General features: G+C 40.4%; 1 long non-coding RNA gene across 17 annotated transcripts in view; it reads left to right on the top strand.

The window, feature by feature from the left end:
- The window catches only part of LOC140629701 (uncharacterized), an 802,104-nt gene that overhangs the window by 327,659 nt on the left and 447,248 nt on the right, over positions 1-27,197 (top strand). For 13 of the 17 annotated variants that reach the window (XR_012027527.1, XR_012027528.1, XR_012027546.1 and 10 more), the window contains one exon: positions 20,064-20,117. This is a non-coding gene — a long non-coding RNA (uncharacterized lncRNA). Of the gene's footprint in view, positions 1-8,133; positions 8,319-15,468; positions 15,550-20,063; positions 20,118-27,197 lie in introns of those variants that run through there. The other 4 variants (XR_012027508.1, XR_012027509.1, XR_012027551.1 and 1 more) reach the window with 3 other exon arrangements.

The raw sequence follows: 27,197 nt of genomic DNA, 5'->3' as shown, positions 1-27,197 counted from the left end.
AATGACAGAAGCTGAGTCAAACCTTTATTCTTTCTGGTCTAAACTACACCAGCAACCTAGAAACCTATTGATAATATCATCCCATTTGAACTCACATTGCTATAACATTTTCCACAAGACAAACCCTGTTTGTCTTGGCCATGTTGCATGTCAGCCTGTACATGGAAAAGGAAACAAAATTTTGGTTAAATCTGAGTCATTCACTATACTAGGCAGGTTAGATACCTGTCTTATTTATTTATTTATTTATTTATTTATTTATTTATTTAAGATTTATTTATGATAGACATAGAGAGAGAGAGTGGCAGAGACACAGGAGGAGGGAGAAGCAGGCTCCATGCTGGGAGCCCGATGTGGGACACGATCCCACGACTCCAGGATCGCGCCCTGGGCCAAAGGCAGACGCTAAACCGCTGAGCCACCCAGGGATCCCACCTGTCTCCTTTAATCTTATGTCTTATGATATTCAGTGGTAAAGGATAGCTTAAGCAAAAGCAGAAGATAGTTAAAAAAAAAAAAAGATACAGAGTAGAGTCTTATGGAAGCTGAGGAGATGAAGTGTGAGCAAGCCTCACTAGTGCTAGGAACATAGTCTGCAGAAGCAAGAAGTCCCTTTCTCTGGTCCTATCAGCTTTTGTGTCTAATTCTATACAGGTGTCTCTCCTCTTGCTCTTGTCCTTCTTCTCTTTCATTTATTGCAAGCCAGGTTTCTTCACTTCTTTGCATGTGGTCCAAACATAGCCATACCATGATAAGCTTTATGCTCTCAACGGTCATGTCTGAAGACCTGTATTTCTATGTCCTGATGCCATATTTCCAAGAAGGAAAATATGACTGGTCCAGCTGGCCACCAAGTGTTTCTGAGAAAAGTGACCACTTTTGGTCCAAACAGATGTGGCTACTGTGAGGGGTCATGGGGACTTCACTTTCTACCATGTGGTTTTAGAGGCTCCTTCATGTATGTTTTGGGGGAGATGTTCTCAGATAAAGGCTTGTGACATGGGTGGGAAGAGATCTGAAAATGCTTATTAAGGCTACAAAATAATTTGTAATTTTGTAGACAAGAAAATGCAACTTTAAAAACTTTATTTTTGGAGAGACACTCTTTGTCATACCTTAGATTTAACACAGAGGCTCTCTTCATGGACCACACCCAGTATCTCTTTCAGCCGAAATTTGGCATAGTCATCTCCAAATACCAGTCTTTCTGTCTCTTTTTTCTTTCTTTTCTTTTTTCAATCTTCTTTTGTCTTTCTTTCTTAATCACGGAGGGGACCATCATTATGACATAGACCACAGCCCATTTACTTCAGGGTTGACAGGTCAATGGCATGCTTAGTATGTAACGAAAGAAAAGGCACTCCCTAAAAATGCTGGAGGGGACATGGCTAACCTCTGGTTTCATGACCAGGAATCCATAAGGATAGAGTCACTAGGAAAAAAGTGATTTTTTTTTGAATAGGTGATTGATAGCTTTTGAATAGTTTTTGAATAGGTAGTAGACCTGAAATTACTGGCAAAGCAGGGTTTCATTATCAAGAGCCAAAAGAGTCATTCTTAGCTTAAACAATAATGTGTCACAGGGTGGTTTTCAAAGTTTTACTTCACTGAGAAAATATATGACAGAGCCCATTATAGTTCACCTCAATCTACAAAATGATTTTTAAGTCTTCATTGAGAAACTTAAAGTCTCTGTTGTAAAAAAAAAAAAAAAAAAAAAAAAAATAGAAAAGCAAAACCAAAAATCCAAAATAAAACAAAGCAAAACCAATATTCTCATTGTGTGAAAACATGGAATAGAGATTTATCATGTGGATCTGATCCATTTTCAAGAAAAAGAAAGAAAGAAAGAAAGAAAGAAAGAAAGAAAGAAAGAAAGAAAGAAAATATGTAAGAAGAGAGAGGACAGGACTATGTCAAAATCTATAATCAAACTATATAAAAGCAACAGAAAAAGACTTAACAGATCTTAGGAAGCAGATTAATATAGTCGTTCTCTACTCAACCACCTATAGAAAGCCTAGTCTCGAATACTTATCCAGTTGCAAGTAATACCTAAAGCTGTTTCCCAGGACCTGCTATAAAGGGGAGATGTTCTGAGTTCAACTCTTCCTGAATAAAAAATAAACACTGCACAAACTCAAGCAAAGAGGCAGCACTCTGCCTAAATTCAGGCTTACGGGAAGAATTTATCTATTAGGGGCACTTAGGACAAATAACACCTAAAATGTGAGGAATTGCTGCAGAAAGGGGGAGATTCAGTCCTTTTTTGGGGAGAAGAGACTCAACAGGGAAGAATTAGGTGGGAACAATATGTTCATATTCAAGTCTGCCATGAACTGTTATTGACAATACCAGCAAATGAATCAGGAAGCTTGCTGGTTTTGGTGATAAGGAAGCTGTCACTTTTCCTGCTGAGATTGACATGCCTCATGCCATCAGTAGAATTGATGTCTGTTCAATAATACTCAGATCTGTCCCAGAATCTGTACAAGAACATCTGATAGTTACATCAGACTTAAAAGTGAAATGCTAGAGAGGAGCATGTCCAGATGGACACAGATGTTCTCAGACAAAATAAGGTTTAAAAAAAATTATTCAAAGCTGTTTAACAGATGCCACGTTCAACAAAGGAATGAATGGTTCACAGCACAAGTATTGGTTTTGGAGTAAAGTATTTTGTATCCAGTTCAATGGCCATGGCTTCATTGGCCTTGTTCTTGGGGCCATGATGGCGAAGATTGTTTTTGGTAATAGCTGACAGTTACCGAGCTCTTGCTAGATGACAAATTCAGCTTGACCCGCAGACCTCACTTACTCCAAACCTTAAAAGCATCAGGAGGCCATTATCTCCATCCTAGATGGACACTGAGGTTTAGAGATACTGTGCTGTTTGTCCAAGATCATATAATCAGAAAGTGATGGATTGCTAACTAGAACCCGGGCTTGCTGAAAGCAGAGTTCATGCTTTTAAAATGGTCAGGATAAAAACCTGAGCTTCAGTTACACTCCAGACATATTTAATTTGTGCCTGCTCCTCCCCTGACCTGGCCAGACAGAGGGAACACAGAGGGACAGTAACCACCCTAGGAATCATATGTTTTCAGGGTCATGATCTTAACTGAAACTCAGCACTGCCCTGGACTCAGGCTCAGGCTTTATGCCTCTGTCCTATTTCATGAACATCAAGTCCTTGCCATAGCAATGCTCAGAGAATCATCCCAAATTCCATGATCTGCTGATGTGACTCTCCAAGAATTTGTCTCATGGAAGTGAAAGTAAGAAAATGGAATTTAGTAACTTCCATTGATCTAATGAACAACAGAAACCCATTTGTATTCTTTTACTCATTACTTTTTTTTTTTTTACTCATTACTTTCTTTAAGAAATTAAATGAAGTGACACATGTAAAGTACCTAGTGCGTGTTTAATTATTGGTAACCTTCACTATTTCGACATTATGCTCAGACTCTTAATACTTTGTAGCCTCTCTCATCCCCAGAAGAAAGCACTTGAGTTTCCATTTGGAGTATCCTTTGGATACTAAGGGCATAGAAGTTGCTTAAACAGCGGATAAGGTTTATTTGACAAAGCAGTTTTCCACCCAAAAAGGCCCAATCAGCCCCATGAGGCAAACGGCTCTTAAATCAATCTCTGTAGAGTTGGACGGCAAGATCTGTTACATCCCCGTCAGCTTTCTAGCACCCACTGAGGGGAAAAACTTCCCCCAGCCCTCCCAGATCTCTGTCTTTAGAGGACAGGAATTTAAATCAAGGATAGAATGGGCCCTCCAGCCAGGAGTCAGTGAAGCACCACAACAGAGGAGCCAGTCTCTTGTGGACATTGTCGGTGGGTTACCCTGGATCCAATGTAACTCCTACCAATAGGAAACTTTCTTTCTTTTTTTTTTTAGATTTTTGATTTATGTTTTATGTTTCTCATCTTCATTGAATAGCTCTTGTGCCTCAGGGGAAAATTACTCTATCCATAGGCTCAAACGTGAGCTGGGTTAGTTGTAAGAAAATGGTCTCCCCTGTCAGTGATTGTTCTGGGAAGGATGTAGTACCCCATTGGGCCTGTGGATACAAGAAGCAGTTTTCTGGGGGATTCCTTATCCTTCAGGGCAAAGTTTCTAGAGCTGTGCTATATAATAAGATAGCCACCAGTCACATGTGGCTACTGAGCACTTGACATATGGTAAGCCCACATAGATACCAGGTCTCAAAGACTTAGTATGAAAAAAGGATGCAAAATTTCTTATTGATACTTTTACTATTGGTTTCATATTGAAATGCTAGTATTTTGCATATTTTGGTTTAAAGAAAATATATTTTGATAAGTTTAATTTCACCTGTTTCTTTTTAACTTTTTTGAAATATATTTTTTAAATTCAAGCATAATTAACATATAGTGTTATATTATTTTCAGGTGTACAATAATTCAACAATTCTATACATTTCTCGGTGCTCATCATGATAAGTGTACTCTTTAATCTCCATCCCCAATTTCCCCCATCCCCCTACCTACCTTCCCTCTGGCATCCATCAGTTTGTTTTCTAAAGTTAAGAGTCTGGTTTTTTTGTGTGTGTTTGTCTCTTTTCTCTTTGTTCATTTGTTTTATATCTTAAAAATTTTTAAAGATTTTTCTGTTTTATTTATTTATTCGAGAGAGAGAGAGAGAGAGGCAGAGACACAGGCAGAGGGAGAAGCAGGCTCCATGCAAGGAGCCGGACGCGGGACTCGATCCTGAGTGAAATTGTATGGTATTTGTCTTTCTCTGGCTGACTTATTTCACTGAGCATTACACCCTCTAGATTCATGTATGTTGTTGCAAATGGCAAGATTTCATTTTTTTTATCACTAAGTAATATTCCATTCGTGTGTGTGTGTGTGTGTGTGTATACATACATTTATCTTCTTTATCCATTCATCAATTAATGGACACTTGGGCTGCTTCTATATCTTGACTATTATAAGTAATACTGCAATAAACATGGTGCACATATCTTTTGAAATTAGTGTTTTTGTTTCCTTTGGGTAGATACCCAGTAGGTGGAAGTACTAGATCTTTTTACCTTTTTAATATGACTATTAGACCATTTAAAATTAGATATGTGGCCTACATTCTATTGGACAGTGCTATTTTAAAATGAGTCCTTTTAGTCTTCTGGACATTATTGTATGCAGATAGGCCAAGAAGTATTGAAGCCATGTTGCTGTAAGCCTGTGGGTAGAGCCAACACAGAGGGAGGGACAGAGTGAAGAGACAGAGCCACAACGTGACGTTTGAAGAACCTCTGTACTTCTGGTTACGTGACCTAACAGATATCTTTATTGTTCAAGCAAATTTGAGATGAGGTTTCCTCTTACTTTCTATTGAAATAATTTAAAATTGTACATGGCCTTCAAGTCTTCCTTCCAGAGAACTCAGGGAAGGAGTTACACTGAAGTGTGAGTGTTTAGACCAGAAGTGAAAGCCTTGACCTCCCAAGTCTAGTGACCAAGCTCTGAAGGAGCTGGGCAGGCCGCCTTTCAGATAGGATAGGAAGGTGTTTCCAGAAGGTTGAACTGTGAGTGATGCCTTAGAGCTGGGAGATCATTTGTGAGGATAAACCCTAGGAGGGGGACTGTGGGGCAAATACGGAGCATGTGCCTCCTGGCCTTCCAAACGTCTCTAGCAACGCTGGAAGAAGATGAGGCTTATTCAACCTGGACAAACAGAAGGACTGTGCTAGTCACTTCCCTTGGCCCCTGAAAGACATTCTCCACCTTTCTATACCCTGCTCCCTTTCTGTAGGTCTTCAGGAGCTTGTAATACCTTTCAATAAATTGAGATCACAGTTCCTGCCAGATGATCCTCTCCTTCGAGGTACCATACCCTTCACCTTCTCCCTTGTCCATTCGAGCCTAGCAATAGTTATGGGGCCCCCTTGCTACTAGCCCCAAGATTCTAAACCTGATTGATTACCTATACCTACCCATACCATTCATCAGTAATCTTTATTAAACTCACCGTCAGTGGTCCAAATTGACTATGGTATCTTTTTCTTTAGGGACTCTGATACCATGGTGCTTCTGGCTCTCCCATGATTTTCTTTGACCAGGTTATGAGACAAGGTTACCAAGGTCACATACTGCCAGATTCCAGAGTGTGCTATGATCAGAGAGTAGTGGTGTGACTGGTGGATTGGGGCAGGAAGGTGACAGGAGTTGGCTCAAGGAATGAGCCACATGAGGGAGGGGAGACAAACCTTCCCAGCTGATGGTGATTTGGTTTGGACTGTTGACATGGAAAGCCAGAAGTGCAGGTCAGAATGTCCTGATCTTCCCTCTTGACTTGTGACCCACAAGGTCATCTGCAAATCCTACTCTTATTTGGGCCTTTTAGGGTACACATAGAGTTTCTAGAAACCAGTTCTAAAGATCCCACATATACCAGGCATTCATATTGAATGAACTTCCTGGATATGCAATAAAGACTGAGCTTACAGAACTGTGGAGCATATATTGACTATTTATGACTTTGGTAGGTGGCCACATGATATGGTCTGGGTTAGCCCAGAATAAAACTGGAAGATTAGAGAAATTGGACTCAGACATTCTTACCTCTCTTTCTCTAGGTTCTGCTATTCTTTTTCTTCTTTCACCTCTTCTTAAACTTCCTAGCCCTTGGGGTCTATTGGCTTACTGTTTTGCTTGCTTGCTTGCTTTCTCTCAAAGATTTTATTTATTTGAGATAGAGAGAGAGTGAGCAAGCAAGCACAAGCAGGGGGAGGAGCAGAGAGAGAAGGAGAAGCAGACTCCCCGCTGAGCAGGGAGCCTGGCATGGGGCTTGATCCCAGGACCCTGAGATCATGACCTGAGCTGAAGGCAGATGCTTAACCAATTGAGCCACCCATGCACCCTGGCTCAGTATTTTTCAAATACCAGTCATTCCTTTGTATGCTACTCTAAGATTTTTGGCAAATAATTACAACCAATAATAATTTATTTAATATTTTCTTAAACTGACTTGCTCATTGTTGTTGTTGTATTTTAACTTCGACTGCCTTGTCCTAAGCATTGACATGTGTGAAACCACAGATTTGACAACTGAGTTGTAATATTTTTTGTAATTATACACAGATACCTAATCATGATAATTCAAAAAATCATGTGCCAATTAAACCATTCCAGGGAACACCAGATCTATGGGTGCCCCAGCTCAGGAAACATGAAATTGTCTGACAGATTCTGAAATAGTGCCGATGATGGGACTGTCTATGTGGGCGCTGATACAGCAGGCAATAGCCACATGTAGTGACTGAGTACTTGAAATGTGATAAGTGCAATTACAAAACTGAATTTTTAATTTATTTAATCAATTAATTTAATGAATGTAAGCTTAAATTTGAATAGCTACATGTGGTGAGTGGCTGCCATATTGGACAGCACAGCTCTAGGGTATCTGCACTTAAAAATAAATCTTGGCAGAAGGGATGAACCTCGAGCCAGATCCTGTGTAAGCAGTTTGCATATTTTTTTCCTTCCTGTGTTCCTAAGGACCCTGTGCGGGAGGTATTAGCACATTGAGGCAGTAGGCACAAGTCAGCGATGGGAGGATTTTCCATTGCATCCTTAAATACACAAACAATGAAGCCATCCTCTGTTATTTACAGAGAGAGAGAGAGAGAGAGAGAGAGAGAGAGACACCTGTAAGTGAGCAAATTGTCATCCAGTTCCAGACACATTCAAGATTTAAAAGGTTGACATTCCTTTTTTCCTTCTTGCTCTTTTTTTTAAAGAATCATCCAGCCCTCCTCATTAACTAGATATCTTTATTCTCTAAATATTTACCACCCAAACGAAATTTACAGTTTAATTTGCTGTATAAAATCATTTATTGACTGATAAACCTCATTACTAAGCTCTAGCACAGCCCCTGGTACTCCCGACAGTTTTAATTCTTGTAACAGCAGGCTCCTGTGAGAGAAAAACAATCCTGTCAAATGAACTGTGGGGGTCTAAATTATTCAAATACACTAAATCCATGCAGAACCCTTTCCCCTGCTCATAATTTTTCTCTCAGAGCCAACAATTAACCAGCAATATTCTAACTTGAACAATGACAGCCATTCTAACAGAATTCTGGGAATGGGGAACATCCCACCTTCCCACGTGTCCTTGTGCTCCTGAGGGCACCGGAGGAGTGACCCCCTACAGGAGCCCCTGTGGCAAGGGGAGGTGTTCTCTACCCAAACGCCTCACCTCTTGAGAGCATATTATTCTCTGTGCCTCTCTCTCCTGTCCCCAGGTCAGAGACTATTCCGGAAATCAAGGTGTGTGTGTACGTCTGTGAGTGTTTCTAGCATTTATACCAGATGAGCACCAGTCTGCAATTAGTTAATTGCACACGTGTTTTTCTGCCTATGGGGGAGAAAGGGCCCCTAGTTTCCTACCTGCAAATGCAACCAAACTAATTATTGAGCTGGTGATTTAGAAGGCAAACCCATTTAATTGAGCCTGCAAAATAGAAAAAAAAAAAAAAAACAACTAAAAATGGTAGTAGCGCAGAAAAACAAACAGCAAGAATCCGTCTCACTCTTGAGAAGGAAACTCTTTTCTACCGTGTTGCGCGTCAGTCATGATCTGCACAGTGAATGGCCTTAAATGCCCATGGATGCTGTTTTTTGTTTAATGTCCCATAGCTTGTGGCTGCCCTAATGGTGAGGGATCCCTTGGCGTGATGCCCAATGTCAAAGTTCTTAAATCTAAAAAGATACTTTTTAATTTTTTAAAAAAGATTTTGTTTATTTTTTCATGAGAGACACAGAGAGAGATTAAAGAGGCAGAGACATAGGCAGAGGGGGAAGCAGGCTCCATGCAGGAAACCCGATGAGGGACTTAATCCCAGGATTCCAGGATCATGCCCTGAGCCAAAGGCAGATGCTCAACTGCTGAGCCACCGAGGCATCCCAAAAAGATACTTTTTCAAAATGTTGATCTTGATGGTTCATCCATGCGTTCATTCTTTTATCAAATATTTATTGAGTGTCGACTCTCTGCCAAGCTTGTAGTACCTAGGAAGCATCACCGCGCTGGATGTGGGAGGAGAAGCAGAAGAATGACACTTAGTCGTAATGGTGCTTAGTCCTTGCCCTTTAGCTCAGGGCACATGTGAATGTGTGAACCAGAAAAGCCGTAGAGGTTATTTAAAATGCAGATTAACTGGACTCCCTTCCCACAGAGTAAATCAGAATTTCTGAGATGATGGGGCCCAGAAATCTGCATTTTTACATGCTCCCTCAGGTGATTCTTAAGTATCTTGAAGTTTCAAAGTGTTGGCTTTGAGCTTGCCTGATGAAAGATTTACACCTGAAAGATTTACACCTGAAAGCACCAATGGATAACTATAAAAGAAATGTCTGCATCAGTGGTACAGATAAGCCGAGAAAACATCAGTGAGGGGCGTACCCAGGGTCTGCATTCAGAGTCAGCTTAGAGCTACAGAGATGGGGTGTGAGGCAGCATGTGGAGGCATGTTCGCACAACTGCAAGGGGCAAACTATCATTGTAACAGTGGTCCTACCTCGGGCGGCGGGGGGGCGGGTACAAGGGGGCCTTTGTTTAGTGTTTTACTGTTGTTATTTTCTTCATGGCTTTGTTTACTGTATTAAACTTTTAGTTTTAGAATGATTTTAGCTTTGGAAAAGTTTCACAGATAACACAGATAATACATAAGGGGTTGCTGAGGTTAGTGTGGTACCAACTGTGGTATTTGTTGCCATTCCCGAATAAGTACTGATACATTATTGTTCACTGATCGCCATACTTGAACCTAATTTTCATAGTTTTCAATTTAATATCCTTTTCCCATCCAGATTTTCATATTACGCTAAATCATTGCATCTCCTTAGGTTCCTCCTGGCTATGACACTTTCTCAGATTCTCTCTGTTTTTGATGACCTTGATGCTTTGGAGGTGTATCTTTCAGATATTTTGTAGCATGACCCTCAATTGGAATTTGACTGATGTTTTTTTCTCATAATTAGACTAGAGTTATGGGTTTTGGGAGGAAGAATCCAGAAATAAAGGTTTTCTTTCATCACATCATTATCATATTGAAAGTGTATGCTACCAACAGGTCTCATCCCTAATCATATTGACCCTGATCACCTGGCCGAATGTTTTTGAGGCTTCCCACTATAAAGTAACTTTTCCCCTCCCTTCCCATACTATATTCTTTAGGAGAAGTCACTATATGCAGCCCAAACTTAGGGGATGAGGAATGTGCCCTACTTCCTTGAGGATAGAGTATATACATAAATTATTTGAAGTTCTTCTGTATGGAAGATTTGTATATTCTCCTTTATTCATTCATTCATTCACTCGTTCACTCATTCATTTATTTAAATATTATGTCAATATGAACTTATGGATATTTATGTTATATTGTGGATTTTAACCCAATATACTATGTTATTTATGTTTCTTGCTCAAATTGTTCTAGCTGTAGTTATTGGGAGCCCTATCAGTTGGCTTCTGTGCTCCTCTGGAATACATACAGAGTTTTGTCTTTTAAGAGCTTTTTAAACTCCTGGCACCAGAAGATGCTCCAGGCTCATCTTATACATTACCTAGTCCTAGAATAAGCCATTACCTAGAATAAGCCATTTCTCCAAGGAGCCTTGGTTTCTTTAATCAGAGAATAGAATTTAGAAACTGAGATCGGGATGTTGTATGTCCTCATTACTACTGGGATGCCATTGCTTCTAGGCTTTCCTAGAACTAAGACAAGACTAGAAAATATATATGTGTATGTCAACATATCTCTGTATATATGACTATCTCTTTCTAGATCTGTATCTGTATCTGTATATCCATATCTGTTTACCTACATATAGTATCTATTTATATCTATGTTAAACTAAACATGAGTTCACACTAACGTCTCTAATTCTAATCCAATACCACATGGATTATTTTAGCCTTTCCCCCTTGCTTACCAACAGTGAGACACTGGCTTTCACCATCTGCCATCAATTAATTTATTTGTTTAATCTTGGATAGATATCTATTAGTTTTAGAATTAACCTGAACCCTCACAGGGGCTCCCCTTTTTATGTAATGTCCATTTACCACCAAAGCAGTGTCTGTTACCTGCAGCCTATTTTGGGACACTCTAGCTTAAAGGAACTCTTTTTTAGGACTACTGTCCTGCAGACACAGTGAGTGCCCTGAGCCACATCACTTTCTTGATCTGTCCTTCTAGCTCATGGCTTAGCTCCCACAGGCAGCCACTCCAGGGCCTGCCCAATATATTTATGTCACACTGTGGGTTTTAAACTAATACTATGTTACTTACTTTTTCTTGCTCTAATCATTCTAGCAGCAGTTATTGGGAGTTGTTTCAATTGTCTTCTGTGTTCCTCTGACATAGCCACATAATTTTGTCTTTTGAGTACTCTGCCCCTGCCTTTCTAGGTTATAGTGATTATTAATATCCATTCAAGAAGCACTTGCTGTGAACATGTACTACATACGTAGGTCTGTACTAAAGGTAAGGATATGGAAATAAATGTAGCAGGGTCCTGTCTCTAGGAGCTCTGTTTCTAATGGGAGGAAGGGAGGGCTTGACCCTTGCTCTATTTTGCCATTGTAGGTTTACTTCTCTAAATGCCACCATACAAAGGAGTAGGGGATGCCCCTTAGTGTCTTAGAGGAGAGTGCCTTCATTTAGGTTGGAATATATGGGAAAACCTTTCAAAGTAGGAAACTCTTTGGCTGAGTCCTGAAGAATTGATCTATATTTTTAATATGCATCTATTGGGTGTCATAGTACAGACTGAGTGTTGAGAACATAATGGAGGGGAGAAAAACCTAGATAAGGTTACTGGTCTCATGAAGACCCTAGGTAAGTGAGGAATTCGAGCATTTAGTAGCATAAGTGGCACAGAATCAGGTGGGGACATGGTGTTGCAGCCCTGAAATTTTTGTCTACAAAATTCCCCTTCAGTTCTCACAGCTCTGCATCCATCGAGCCCCTCTGGGAGCATGATATGCAGAGATTCCAAAGACCCTGGCATACCCAGAGCCCTGTACTGATTCCTGTGCATTGCACCAGGCACAAGGGAGAGGGGAGGGAAGGTGGGGGCCAAGTGGGACAACATCCATTTGATCCTTTTTATATGTAAATGTGACTTTAAATAATATTTTGTAATGACCTGCATTTCTGTTAGGAAATATCTCTTGATGATTTATCTTTCTGCAATTATGACAGCCTAGTGATCTTGTTAATTAATGCCAAAGTGGGTTTTTCAGCACCTCATTAAAGGTTTTCCCTTTCAGGACACCAACACTCATGCACAGCCAGGGGCACAGAAAGCCATTTTCTTGTGGGTAGAAACAGATCTTTTGATCCTCCACCTCTTCCTTTCTCTCTCCTTTGCCCTCTTATCATATTTTGTTTTTTTCCTGTTTTGTATCCTTTCCTTGTCCTCTTCACCCTCAGCCTTCTACTCCTCTCCTTTTCTTCTATTCCAAAACACAGTTGCTTCTTATTGCTCTGAAGCACTGTTTTAAATAGTTCGCTGTCATCAGTATGTTCCTTGGGAGACCCTCTTTCTTCTGAAAGGGTTGTTTTATTTTACCATTTAATTCAATATTTCCTGTTCAACAAGTGTTGGTTCCCTTATAGAAGCCAGGGAGGTAGTAGTGAACCAGAGAGTGTCCTGCATGCAAGACTCTTAGTTTTATCCCATATAAATAACTGACATGTTGAACAAGCGAATGAAGGATTCTGTGGTTTAGTAAATTTGTTAATCCTATCTTAGGGTTGGCAAACTATGGCCTGAAGACCAAATACTTGCTTGTTTTTGTAAATAAAGTTTTATTAGAACACAGCCACACCCATTCACTTGCATATTATCCATGGCTGCTTTGCTGCTACAACCACAGAGTTGAGTTGTTACACAATAGAAACCATGTGGCCCACAATGCCTAAAATATTTACTGGCCTTTTATAGAAAATGCTTGCTGATCCCTGCTGTCTTCTATTACTGGAGATTCTAAATGCCTATTATATATTCAAAAGTCTGAAAAATTCTGCAGTCAGAAAATCTAGGTAATTTCTTTGCCTCATTTTTCCCCAAAATATTTGATCATAGAACCCTCTTCCAACACACATTTTTATAAATTGATTTATAGACATTGCCCCTGGATGAAATGTCCACCCCTGAAGGTTGTCCTTCTCTGCCTGATTTCAATTTGGTCACCATTCTGGCCTTCTGTCCTGTAGCTGGACTTCCCTAGCTAAACCTAGCTCCTCTCTCAGCCTCTTTGAAAATATCCTTCCACTCAGGCATGAAGGCTGGGATTCTCCTCCACTCCAATGAGACGTTTCTCTTTCCAGGAGCAATGATGTGTAAAGCCCAAGTCACCACTAATGGTAAAACAAGTTAGGCTGGTTTTCTGTCCATGGGGTTTCCACTCTTGCCTCATCTGACTCATCCCAAAGGAAACTCATTTTGATTTATGGTTTATTTTTCTGAGGCATTGTTGAAGCTGAGATTAAACTGGGATGCCTTGAAGATTAGCCTAACCTGAAGGATGGGCCATAGTGGTTTTGAGAAGTCCCAGCAGGTATAAATTTCCTCTAAGGTCCCAAGAGAACCTGGGGAAGCTACAACAGGGGAGATATCTTTCCTATCCTGGAAGGTGGAGTGGGGGAGCGGTTTGGATGAGAGGATTCAGATTATACCTTGGCACTTGGAGAGTGCTATAAAGCAGAAATGGGCCGAAAGGTCCTTCCAATTCTTCCTTTCTCATAAGTAAGGCCTGAGGAAGAGAGCAGAATGTGGGATATTGCAGGTAGGGTGTGGGAATGGATGCTACTTCACCAGGTTGGGGGTGTGTAGTCAGTAGATGGCTTCCAGCCACAGCAACTGGAGGAGGTCATTTCCAGAGCCAGGTAAATAACTGTAGGTCTAAAGAATCAGGCTGACATCCAGGATTGGGGTGCAGAGCCCAAGGAAAGTGGGGCAGGCAAAATAATCAAAGAATATTTTCTTTGAGTCCTCCCAATTGCCTAATCCCCAGGAAAATGAACATGATGTTGTTACTCCTGTGATTATATTATATTACATGGCAAAAGGGATTTTGTAATTAAGATGTAATTAAGGTTACTAATCAGTTGGCCTTAAAATAGGGAGATTACCACTTTTCTTCTTCAGTTGGTAGCAGGAAAGGAAGTCAGAAAAATTCAAGGAACAAAAAGGATTTGCTGCACTATCTCTGGCTTTGAAGATGGAGGGAGCCATGTTCCATGACAAAAGCATGTTCTTCCCTAGAGCCCTTAGATAAGAGTTCAGCCTGGCTCATGCTTTGATTTCAGCCTTGTGAGATTCTGGGTAGAGAACTTAGCCATGCCACATTGGACTTCTGACCTTCAGAACTGTGAACTACTGAATGTATTTTGTTGAAGCAGTGAAGTTTGTGGGGATTTGTTACACAGCAGTAGGAAACTAACATGATAAGCAAAGCATCAAGATGGCTAATTATTTAATGAGGAATGTTAAAGGGGGCACATTATAGTGTTTTTATAGCATCACTCACTCTTGTTGACTAATACTTCCCCCTTCCATAATAATCCTGGCTAGTCTATATGGTTTTTAAAAAATTTACTACATGACTCCACCCCAGGAGTTGGTACCATATCTAAGTCTTGCTAACAACAGGATTCCATCCTCCTGGCCACACCAATAGTGTCAGGAATAAATTTATAACACAAGTAGGGCAGACAAATTATTGGAACTCCTGAGCCAGAAAGAACTATGTGAGCTTCTTTCCTGGTGGTTGGAGAAAATCTGCCTGGGAATGAAGCAATCGCAGAAGAAAACAAAAATGAACACAGGACCCTGATCTAGCCATATGGTCTCAGAAATATATTGAAATTTTTGGTATATAAGACCCTCCCTTTAATTTTGCTTTAATCGCTTTAAATTGGGTTTCTACAAAGTGTCACTAAAAATAACTCCCAACTAATAGTCATGTTAAAGTGAGGAGGTGTGAGCCTATACCATTCTCTGAGGTTGGGCTAATCGTATGTAGTAGATTGAATCTCTAAAACCATACTGGATATTATGGAATGGTCACCCAGAGTCCTAATTTGCTGGTCAAGATGTACTCATGAATCTGCCACTAACTCACATGTGATATTGGGCCAATTGCTTCTGCTCTTTTATTTATAAAGTTAGAGTTTGGATTAAAACTGTCACAGTTCGTAAAGACCAACTAATACCGTGTGATCTGCATGATTCTCCGGATGCACACCTATGAACAAATTCTCTAATGGATATGGAACTCTGTATGTGAACATCAGAGATTTGAAATCATTTTTTATACATATTAATATAACAGTCATCATTCAGAGTTTCATGGTACCCAAAGATCTTTCGTGGGTATGTGACTCTGCTTTCTCTAATTACCCAGTGAGCATTGTTATCCACGTTTCATGGAAGAAGCAACTATGGTTCAGAGAGGTGAAGTGACTTTCTCAAGATCATGGAACTGGTAAGTAGCAGAGCCAGGACGAAAACTGAGAGAGCCCAGTTATGTGGCACAGCCCTTTCTGCCTTACTCCTTATCATTGTTCAGAGTACTCACTAAGTGGTTCTTCTACATGTGCCTGCACTTCTCTTTTCCACACACTCATGTTTGGGTTTGTGTAAGATGAACCACTTGCGTTGGCCTTAGCACCCATACTGTGGCTGCCAATTTTAAGATTATCAGTGCTATAGAACCAGTTTATAAGCGTTCTCCACATAAAAATTTGAACAAGCCAAAGTGTGACACTTGGTTTGAAGAACCACAGTGAAGGATTGGTTTGTATTCCTGAGCCTGAGTCTAAACAAATTGAAAAAGAAGATGAAGGAGTAGTAGATAAGAACTACAGATTCACCTTTATTCTAGGGTCTGGTTTGAAAGCCAAGTGGGTCTGAAGACTGCACCAGGAATTACATCCACTGGATTATAGGCTGTGCTGGGAGGGGATGGCTTCCCAAGTGTGGGACTTGCCAGGGAAGGTTGAGAGGATGGAGATGTGAAACAGACCTCGTACTTCAACAGGTCTCTGAGCTTAAGAGAAATAGGGAGGGGCTGGGCCAACCTATTCAGGTTATTCTATCTGACTTTAATATCCTATAAGCCACTCCCTTCTCTTCTGGGGCAGAAAGAGGAGGAAGTGATATGCTAACCAAATTCATTTCAAGTGGAAGGAAATATCATGAGTTAAGAAGAAGCATTTCTTCTTAAAACCAACATAATTCTCACACAAGCGCATACCTTTTCCTGGACCATCGGCCATGAGAAGGGCATTGTCGTGTGCTTTGATGTGCCATCTGCCTAGCCATCCTTCCTTGGTTCCCATCAGTGTCCGGGGATCCCTGTGGCACAGAGATAAAATCTGAGTGTGCTCTGCCACCTTCCCTTCTCTTCACTTTTTTCCTCTGATTAACAAGATAGACATGGAGTGTGATCCTTATCCTTCTTGCACAGAAAGTAACTTCCACTTCTTATGGTGTCTTTAATCTCTGTGCCATAGGCCGAGAAAACTTAGTCATTTTCAGGTTTTAAAAAGAAAAGCAAAATAAACCTGTCTGGGAAGGATATCTGGGGTAAGTCCCAAATTCTCCTCATTAGGTACTAACATGAAGGAAAAGTGCTCAGGGCAGAAGTTCCCTAAAGCCTTACAACTCAAACTGTGGTCCATGGACCAGTTGCATCCATCTCACCAGGGAGCCTCTAGAAATGAAGTCTCAGGACTCTGACTCACCCTAAACCGGAACCTGCATTTAAACAAGGTCCCAGGTGTTCGGTGTGCTCATTGCAATTTGAGAAGCACTGCCATGAAGTCCTTCCCACTCAGGGAAAAGGAGAAACCATTTATGCATACTTCAGTACAAATCCATTCCAACCTCCAGGAAAAAGATGGAAAACGTACTATTTATCAGGAGAGAGTAGCGGGGAACATGTATTTAAGTGGAGGGGGGTTATCTCTGGTCTTCTCTCAGAGAAGGTTGTTTTCATAAAGGTTGAGCAGACACTCATATTTATTCATTTACTTTTTGTTTGTTTTGAGAGATTACTTGTGTTACACACTTTGCAATAATCTTGGTATACTCTGGTGAAAAAACAGACATCATCACTGTGCACATGGAATTTATAGTCTGCTGGGAAAGATGTATGTTTACTTTTGTTTTTACTTGCAGTTGTGTTTGGGAAGAAAAGAACAGGAGCTAAGAAGGAACTACTCAATTATATTGGTGGGAGCGAGGTGGCTTCAGGGCATTTTGGAGGAGGAATCAGACAAATCATCTCAACCAAGGACCAGTAAACTAGAGCTCATGGGCCAACTCCAGCTTGCCCCTTGTTTTTGTAAATGAAGTTTTAATGGAACAAAGACACTCCCATTTTCTTACGTATTTATGACAGCTCTTGTGCTATGATGTCAAAATTCAGTAGTTGTGACAGGGACCATCTGGCTCTTCAGCATCTAAAGTATTTACTCTCTGGCCTTTAAGAATAAGTTTGCTCATACTTTTAGGGTTTTGGTTTTGTTTTGTTTTGTTTGCAGATGAGTGAAAGAAGACCCAGGCAGGGGAAGTTAATTACCCATGATCACATAGCAAATGCATGCAGAACAAGCATAGGATTCCCCCCTTTCCTGATCCTCAGGGCTTGAAGGGGCACTGGGAACATCTAGAACATGCTGCAGCAGAGGGACACGTGAAGCCAAGGAGCCGATGTGGGCAGAGGCCCCAAGCAGCAAGCTGCAGACTTAGAAGCTGGTCTTGGGTACATTAGGAGACACTGTCTTAAGGCCCAGTTGAAGAGGAGGTCACTGTGTACCCAGGCAGGAGGGAGGAGCTCAAGCTGTGAGCTGATGGGCATACAACCAACCGAGCAGAAGTGAGGTGAAGATTTACATAGCAATGGTTCAGAAAGCACACAAACAGTATCCCTCCAGAAAACTCTGTTTCTACAGACCTGAAATGCCAACCCCAGCAGAATGAAAATGAGCGCATGTTGCAGGGGCCGGGGTGGTGGTGGTGGTGGTGGTGGCAGTGGGTAGGGATGTAGGGGGACCCTGGACCAACAAGTGTTCCAGGCAAAGAGAAGAACAGACACAAACCCCAAGGCAAACACAGGCACAAAACAATTAAGAAACTGTAAGAAATTTAATGTGGATTGTCCAGTTTGCACATTTTCTGAACCTGACCTCATTCTGGGTAAGACCACCTCCCTGGTCATCCCCCAGATAAACTCTTTATGAGGGCTTTTGAGCCACATGCATTTGAGCAAAAGCCTCCTACATACAGGAAGAGGTGCTAATTCATTGTTCTTAAAACAAAACAGAAATTCCTGGTGCTAGACATCTGATACCATCAGGTTCTGCTTCTGAGGGAGGTTATGTTTGCCTTTGTCTTTCAGTGAAGAGGTTTTACTAGAAATAATATCAGAGTCATTAGAGTTAAGCCACATTCATCAATGTATATTGATAGATCTTAGTCATATTCAAATAGAATAATGGTGACTAATGGGAGGAAAAGGTGTTTGTTTTTGTTTTCCTGTGAAGTCCAGTTAGATATGCTTAAAAGTAGAGACAATAAACACATTAAATCCACTCTTCAGCGTGTCAGAGAGATCTAGCAATTACAAAAAGAAACAAACACAATGCTGGCTTTCCATTGCTGTTTGTTGGTCTTTTACTCTTCCTGTGTTATGATTGAATCTCATCCTTAGGGGCAAGTCACTCTGCTCCTGGATTAAGGGACTATTCTGAAACTTGCATTCACTAATTATTTGGGATTTTTTTCTGCATAATATTCTCATTTGAACAAATGCCTAAGACTAGAGTCTCATTTGTTACATGATTCCTCTATAACAGGAATGGATATTGAACTTAAACATGACTCTCTTCTGAAAGCCACATTACTTACACACAGAAATGTTCACCGAGTATACTGAGGTGTCAGAAGCAAGACTCTTATGGAATCTAGTAGTTATGTTTGATATCCTCTGAAAAATTCTCCAGTGTAGCAGAGGACTCCAAGTCTAAAATTTAACCATTTTTCCCAAAAGTTTAATTTCCATGGCTTGATTTCATAAAAAGCAATTTTCATCATGATTTTTAGGTGGTCATAATTGAAAGAGAAATTTCTCCCCCTGAGAGAGTCTCTGAAGATAGCTGTCTTTGACACTGATGCATCTCCCTCTTGGCCAGAAGCCACAGAGATGGGTCCCCCCTCATGTTAGGTCATTAATTGTTCTTCTCCAGGTCTGCACACACTAAGCTGAGAACCAAGGCAATTATGCAATTAAGTCAAGCAAAAAAACGATGCTCGTGCTCCAATGAGCCACAATTTTAGTTGACAGTTGCTTTGACTTGACTTGTCCTGATAATTGCTTTAAGTCCTCCATGACCCTCCAATAGAATGTGTGAGCTCCATTAGAAAGTGTATGATTTGCAGGGGATGGTGTGCCACTATCTTCTTACAAAATAGTGAGGAATGTATATTGATGTCCTTTGTTTGAGTCAAATATAATCTATGTTAGTGGGAATTTCCCCAGAAGCTGACCCTGAGACAGGAACCCAAATGAAATAGCTTATCCTGAAGTGATTCTAGGGAGCATTGGTAGAGAGATGGGAAAATAAAACCACAAATTACCTCTGTGGGTAAGGATCTTACTCCTACAGGGCAAATCTGAGAACCAGAATAGAACTCTGCTTAGAATTCCACCTGAGGTTAATACACAGACTCCCAAGAGTCATTGTTTAGTGCCTTGACTGGGAACATTAACACTTTAGCACTTGGGACAGATTGGGCTTCAATTTGCAGGGAAAGCTGTCAAGCAAAGAGAGGCAAATACTGGCCTGGTAGCCTGGCTGGCAGGCACTGCAAATATAAATCCCAAAGGTGTATGGATGGGGCACCAACTATACTTCCAGTCCTCCTCAGGCCAAAAGACCTCAGGATTTGACATTCCAGATCTGGCTCCACCTTTCTTTTATTCTCTACTTTCAGAACCAATCCAGATGTTTGGACATGAACATTCACCTTGTTATTTTCCTGGAGGAGGTAAGTCACCAGCAGATGTGTATGTGACTTTTTAGTTTTCAGTCTATTTGCAAAACTCAAGGTGTTAGAGATACTTCAGATAAAAGAGCACTATGATATATTATATTAGTTTGATGATTCCTCTTATAAAACTAACTCTGTAATATTACTTATTTTTACTCTCAGATACTTTTTTCTTTTAAAAAGAAAAAAATTAAAACATTAAAACTCAAAGACCCCATTGTATCTGGTCTTTTGGGCCAGCCTTTGGCCCAAGGTAGTGTAATTCTGAACAGACTGTTTTCTTTGGTATGCTACACACATAGCTAGGCCAAGCCAAATCAACACATATTTATTTAACACTTAATATGTATCATGATTACATAAAGTAAGTACTTATAAACCACATACTGTGTAACTTGCTCTAAGCCAACTTTACTTCTTTGCCTGTGGTATTATTTGCAAATACAGTCAGTAAAAAAATGGAAGAGAGGTAACAATGTGTTTGTGGGATAGAAAGCATAATCCATTTTTCAGCATTTTGCCTCATTGAACATTCTTGGGAAGCCTAAATACATAGAACTCGGGAACTGTCCCTGAAAATATTTACAAAGAGATTCTGTATTCTTTCAATTACAACTTCCTTTAAGAATACTTAAGAATATTAGATTTATCTAGATGTCACATGCACAGTAATTTAGAGTAATCTTTTGGCTCTATAAAAGGACATCCACATGTATAGATAAACCCAGAAGAGAATTTGTTAGGGAGTAGCCCTTGTACATCATTCTTATTAACTATCTCATTTATCTTATCTGTTGAGCCCTTCCTGTAATGTTTTGTGTTCTGAGAACCTTCACTAGCTCCCCTGGACAGAGTGAGTTGTTTTTCCTATTCCCCCAACCCTGCCACCATATATGGCATTTGCCTATTTTACATCCAACATGGTGAATTTCTTAGAGTGAGGATAGTGTCTCATTCAAAATGAGAATTAAAAATTCTCCTCTTGCCCAGGATAGTGACTGATACAATGGGTGATTAAATGCTTGTTAAGTTGACCTGAGGACAAGCCTTCTTTATTTAGTAAAGAATATCTACAAAAAAAAAAAAAAAAAAAAAGAAAGAAAGAAAGAAAGAAAGAAAGAAAGAAAGAAAGAAAGAAAGAAAGAAAAAGACTACACCAAATATCATAGTGAGTAGTGAAATATTTAAAGCTTTCCCTTGAGATCGGGAGCCAAACAAGAATGCTTACTATTGTCAGATCTTTTTATTTTTTTATTTTATTTTTTAAAGATTTTATTTATTTATTCATGAGAGAGATAGAGAGAGAGACAGAGACATAGGCAGAGGGAAAGCAGGCTCCATGCAAAGAGCCCGATGTGGGACTCGATCCTGGGAATCCAGGATCCCACCCTCAGCCAAAGGCAGATGCTCAACTGCTGAGCCACCCAGGGGTCCCTTGTCAGATCTTTTTAATGTCACATTGCATGTCCCAGCCAGTTCAGTAAGGAAAGGAAAAGAAATTTTAAAATATAAGGATAAGAAAGGAAGAAACACAATTATCATTAGCAGACATTATTGGAAAGTAGAAATCTAGAAGAGTCTATAAACTATAAGAACTAATAAGTGAATTAAGCAAGGTTGCTAAATATAAAGTCAATTTGCAAAAAACAATTATACTTCTATATACCAGCAACAAATAATTAGAAAATGAGGATAACCAGGATGCATTAGCAATAGAATCACATACATTAAATATTAGGGGGAAAAATCTGACAAAAGATGTATAAGATTTCTACTAAGAAAACTATAAAACATCATTAGAAGAAATGAAGGAATGGTCTTCCATTCATGCTTTCCATGTTTGTGGAAGTAGAGAGTACTGAGAATAGAGTATAATGGAAGTAGAATGGCCAAGAAGGAATCACAGAGCAAATGGGAGGCCAGTTCATATAGAGCTGTGTAGTCTGTTTTAGTTATCATTTTCTGTGTAGCAAACCACCCCACACTTTGTGGTTTAGAACAACATCTAGTTCCTTGTGGATCTATAGTTTGGGCAGAGCTCGGCAAGGATGGCTCATTGCTGCTGCATGTTGCATCAGCTGGAGTGGCTGGGTAGGGTGCTGGAGATTTCAAGATGATTCTGATACATGGCTGCTAAGTTGATGCTGGGTGTTGCCTGAAAGCTCAGCAAAAATGTGTGCCTCCCTTTGGGCAGCTAGGACTTTCTCCTGGGGTGGCAACTGGGCCCCAAATGAAAGTGTCTCAGAGAACAGGATAGAAAGGCATGGTGTTTGTATGACCTAGCCTCCAAAGTCAAACAGTGTCACTGGCATCACACTGTGTTGATCCAGGCAACTACCACCTGATTTCGAGAGGAGGAGACAAGAACTCCACCTCCTCATGGGGAGCAGCAAGGTTTCAGAAGAACATGTAGGGCAGGAGATGTTATTGTGGCCATCTTAGAAAATAAAATCTGCTACATAGACTACTGTAAAAGATTTTCTCTTTTATTATAGGGTTTTGAGCAGAGAGGTGGCATGACCTGACCTGGGATATATTTTGCCTTACTATTTTACCTTATATTTTTATGTGGGCTTTGATACCACAGATATGATTTTATGCTAGGACTAAAACACATGGGTAATTGCTAGGTAACTGTGACCCTATGGAATTCAAGTGTCAGCATGTTATAGAATATCATCAAATGCTAGGATCCTTTGGATTTTTGTGGGGTCATATCCAGCTGCCAGACCTGGGCAAATATAGGAGCTGTGGGCAGATTTGCCAAAGAGCCTCAGCCGTTCTATATACACAGGCATGTGCCAGGGAAGTAGGAAGAGACCAGTTTTCTCAGGCTGGTGTGCTGGCTTCCTGAGGGAAGACCCAGACTACGCGAGAGAGACAGCTACCCAATTGAGGCAAGATCTGTTAGAATATGTCTTGACTCTGCAATAGAGGAAGTTCTATCCCTTCTTGGTTTGGAGAGGTTTCCTAGTTCTTATATAGAGGTAGATGGAGTCTTTGGATGAGTGAAGGGAGACCATGCACTTGCTTTCTGTCCTCTCAGATACTGGCAACAAGGCATAGGAGTAAAGTAGGTTACAAGATGCAAGAATAGAGCCTTAGAGATGGAATTTCTAGGGGAAAACTCAACAACGTAGATGAAGTATTCTCTAGATTACTTTTACAGGTCAGTATGGCATTGTGGAGAAGTCAGTGGCTGGGCGGTCAGAGAAAACTGCATTTGAATCTTACCCCCAGCATGCATTAGCAGTGTGCTGGTAGCTGTATAATGAAGTCACACCTCAGGCTGTCCAATTAAAAAATTAAAGATAAGTCATAGTGGACTCTGAAAATGTGAGTGCCCTCCCCTCTTACTGTTGCTTATATCCATCCTTCCTTTCCATTTCCTGGCCTGGTGTAGCTAACTAAGATCATACATATTCAGCCAGCACTCCCGGGGATTTTGTCTAGAAATGAGGCATAAAATCAACAAGAGAAGACTCATTGAAGTTCTACCATCTTTTATGGGATTAAACAAAGTTGGCAGGTATTTTGAGTTATTTAATAGTTATGCGTAGGGAGGATAGTGGAAGGGAAGAAAAGGAACTCACTTCATTTGATGTGTAGCAATTGTAAGCACTCATTGGATTTTGAAAGCAAAAGAAAAATGTAAAGGAAAAGTGGATGGATTGATTCCACATAAAGACAAATACATATTTTAGTAGACCTCAATAAACCAGAATTTGGGGGGGGGTTTGTTTTGTTTTGTTTTGTTTTTAACTAACAATACTCTATACCTAAGTATATTGTTTGGGTCAACACAGTGACCACCACTGCCATTGTCAGGAAGCATTTGTTATGTATCTCTCTCTTATTTTTTTAAACATAGATTTTATTTATTCATGAGAGGCACACAGGGAGAGGCAGAGACATAGGCAGAGAAAGAAGCAAGCTCCATGCAGGGAGCCCATGTGGGACTTGATCCCAGGACTCCAAGATCATGCCCTGGGCTGAAGGCTGGGACTCAACCGCTGAGCCATCCAGGGATCCCTTGTTATGTATCTCGCACATGCAGAACAGTTGAGAATGAGGTGCATGTTGTTGCTATCCTGTTGGTAATATTCTAGATGGACGGTACTTGAGATTCAGACTTACAGAGAAAAACTCAGTGGTGTCCCAGAACCAGCTCAAACCAGCTCATGAGAACATATTGTGCAATTTCTTCCTAACTCTGCATTCATTGTCATCTGTCACTTTAGTAACTTGGAGCCATGAGCCATGCTGGGGTATTTACATCATAGAAACTGGTAGAAGTCACAAGTCAGCATGTGTACCCGCCCCTGACCAAGGCTAGTTACAAAATATCTACTAGTATACCACTGGACAAAGAGTGAAATGAAACTTTAACAGCTTCATTAAAAGGCAAAGAAAGTATTTATATTACATATTAAGATTTTGTTTTGGTTTTAAATAGGCAAACATGATTTATGTACTTGAAGTTGTAGAAAATTCTTAACCTGGAAGTTATATTTAGAATTCCAAAGGAGTGCAATGACTACCATCCCATTTAATTTAAAAAAGAATTTCATTGGTTTTGGATTTCGTTAAAGGGGGATTTTTAAAGAATTGATTTTTTGTTTTAAAGTTCAATAAAATTTTATTAATTTAATTAGTTCCTATCAATTTTTAAATAAGCAGTGGCTTATATGAAATTTGCGTTTTCTCTCTCCTCTTCTCCTCTCCAGCCCTGTCTCCTCTTTTAACCCAGCCTCCTCAGAGCATATAATGGATCTAGGCCATCATTTTGTGGGTAGAACACTCTGGATGTTTGTATAAAAGTTTTGGGCCAGGGTTTTGAGGTGTTGTTTCCATTAGGATGTATGCTATACAGTCTACAAACCAGGAAAAAGAATTTGGGTAGATGAAGGACAGGGGTTCTGTTTGTGGTTGAGGTTAATCCTTGCCAGTTGTCCTAGGCCTCACGTTCAGAAAGTTGATTTTAGAGCCGGAGTGGTATTAGCAAGCACCAGATCCACAGGATGGTCTGAGTTCATTTTCCCACTGCATGTTGGCATGGAGTGAGCAAAGATGAACGGGAATTATGCAGTATGATCAGAAGAGGACCAAGTTAGAAGACAAAGGGCCCACGACTCACAGTTCTTTTAAGGGAGGATGAATAACTTCAAATTAGGATTGAAATCATAATCCAGAGGAACTAGAAAAAGGAGTAAATAGGTAACAGGACTAGAGTTAAATTCTGAGGAATGAGAACTCAAATGTGATGAAGCCTTTCCCTAAATGCTTTCTTCCACCCTCTAGTCCCATGTGGTGCTTTCCAAAAACAAGAATTTGTACTCAAATAATCTTACAACTTCACGATGGCCTACTCTTCCCCTCTTGGAAATGCATAATGGGCATTGTCATATTTAAAGCTCTGAACGAGCTTTGCAGTTAATAAAGCCATTTAGCTTGTGGAGCTGATTCCTTTGAGCACAGAACACATTTTGGGCATCATAGTTGTATGTATTCTGGGAGCCACATTCTGCAGAAGATTCATCTGAGATGTGCTATGGCAGAAAGAGTTTGGACTCTGGTCAGATACTCCCAGACCCAAATTCTGGAGATAAGGTCTGTAAAGCACCAGGCACCTAACAGACCATCAACACACGGTGGTCGGAATTCTCTCAGAGTACAAGCAGGTAGAATTCTGAAAGAGGGGCTGTCAAGTGGGTTACTTGCTCTCTGCAAGGTTGCCTATCTGGAGTGAGGATATGAGAAGATCCAGAGAAGTTTGCAGAGTCCAACAACCTGGCACCCATTCTTAATTCTCCTGCCTTCTTGGCTTGAACTTTGGCATGAACTTGAGTTTGAGCCTCGTGTTCCTCAAGAGGAACTAAGTTTGTCCATGGCTAGAGTTCAGGGACTCAGAAAATCAAATATGGGGCTAAATATGTACCCGGGATTAGCATCTTGGGTTTGTTAAAGGTAGTATCTGTGGTTGAGTATCAGTTTTCTTCCCTTTCAAGCAATCTGCAAGGAAAGGGTAATATCTTCTGGAGACTCCCAAGATCTGAAATAGGAGAGTTAAAGAAAATAATGTTTATAAAAACCTGGGTGTAAGCAGTAGGGCTCTGGAGAATAGGGAGGAGCTATTTGCACTGTGATGATCATCAAGACTTCTTGGATGGTTCTACCTTCCTGCTTTTCTCCAGGGGTGTGTTTCCCCTGGGGGAAATGCACCATGGGATTTGCACATAGCCAGTCTTTTCCAGCTCCGCTGTCATTTTTAACACAGCCCTAAATTGGCTGAGTCATAAGTAGAGGGTGGGTTCAGATATTCATTTCTAAAATATTTGCCATGCCAGGCATTGTGCTAGCTACTGGGAGTACAAAGAAGATGGGGCAGCCCCCTCCCTGAAATCACTCATGGTCTGGGCGGGAGAACAGATGTACATACTAACTGATCATTAAGCCACAAAGCAGTGAATGCTGGGATAATCCATGAAAAGTGCTTAGAATACTGTCTGAGCACATGATAAGGGCTCAATACATCTTGATTACTATTATGATCGATATAATTATTATTATTAAACAGGCAGGTTGCAGTGGGAACATTGAGGAGAGTGTGTGTGTTGGGGGGGAGGGATGGCTCATTTTGCCTGGAAGCTCAGAGAAAGCATCACAGAGAGAAGGTAATACTTGTCTTGAAAGGATAATATGACCATGTGCAGGAGAGGGAATACATATCCCTCTGGTCAAAGAAACATGTTCAGGAAGCCTTGACATGAATATCCATGCATATTGAGATAACTGCAAATATTTTAGCATGGCTGAGTCACAAGGGGTGTGTGTGTGTGGCCAGAGACAAAAATGGGAAGATGAGAGAAAAAGTCAGCTTGAGCTTGAGAAGGTGATCATTTTTCTTATTTCAGAATTTGGATTAAACCTGTTTATAATAGAAACATAGCTATTGTTTTTTTTAAGAAATGTAAATTAAAATAATTAATTGTTATTGATACTGAAATATATATTTCAAAGTTGCTAAGAGAGTCCATTTTAAAAGTTCTCATCATAAGAAAAACATCTTTTAACTGT

Source organism: Canis lupus, chromosome 3, assembly GCF_048164855.1.
Source record: "Canis lupus baileyi chromosome 3, mCanLup2.hap1, whole genome shotgun sequence".
NCBI lineage: Eukaryota > Metazoa > Chordata > Mammalia > Carnivora > Canidae > Canis > Canis lupus.
Note: the sequence above shows the minus strand (reverse complement) of the source record. Positions and strands in the feature narration are given on the sequence as shown.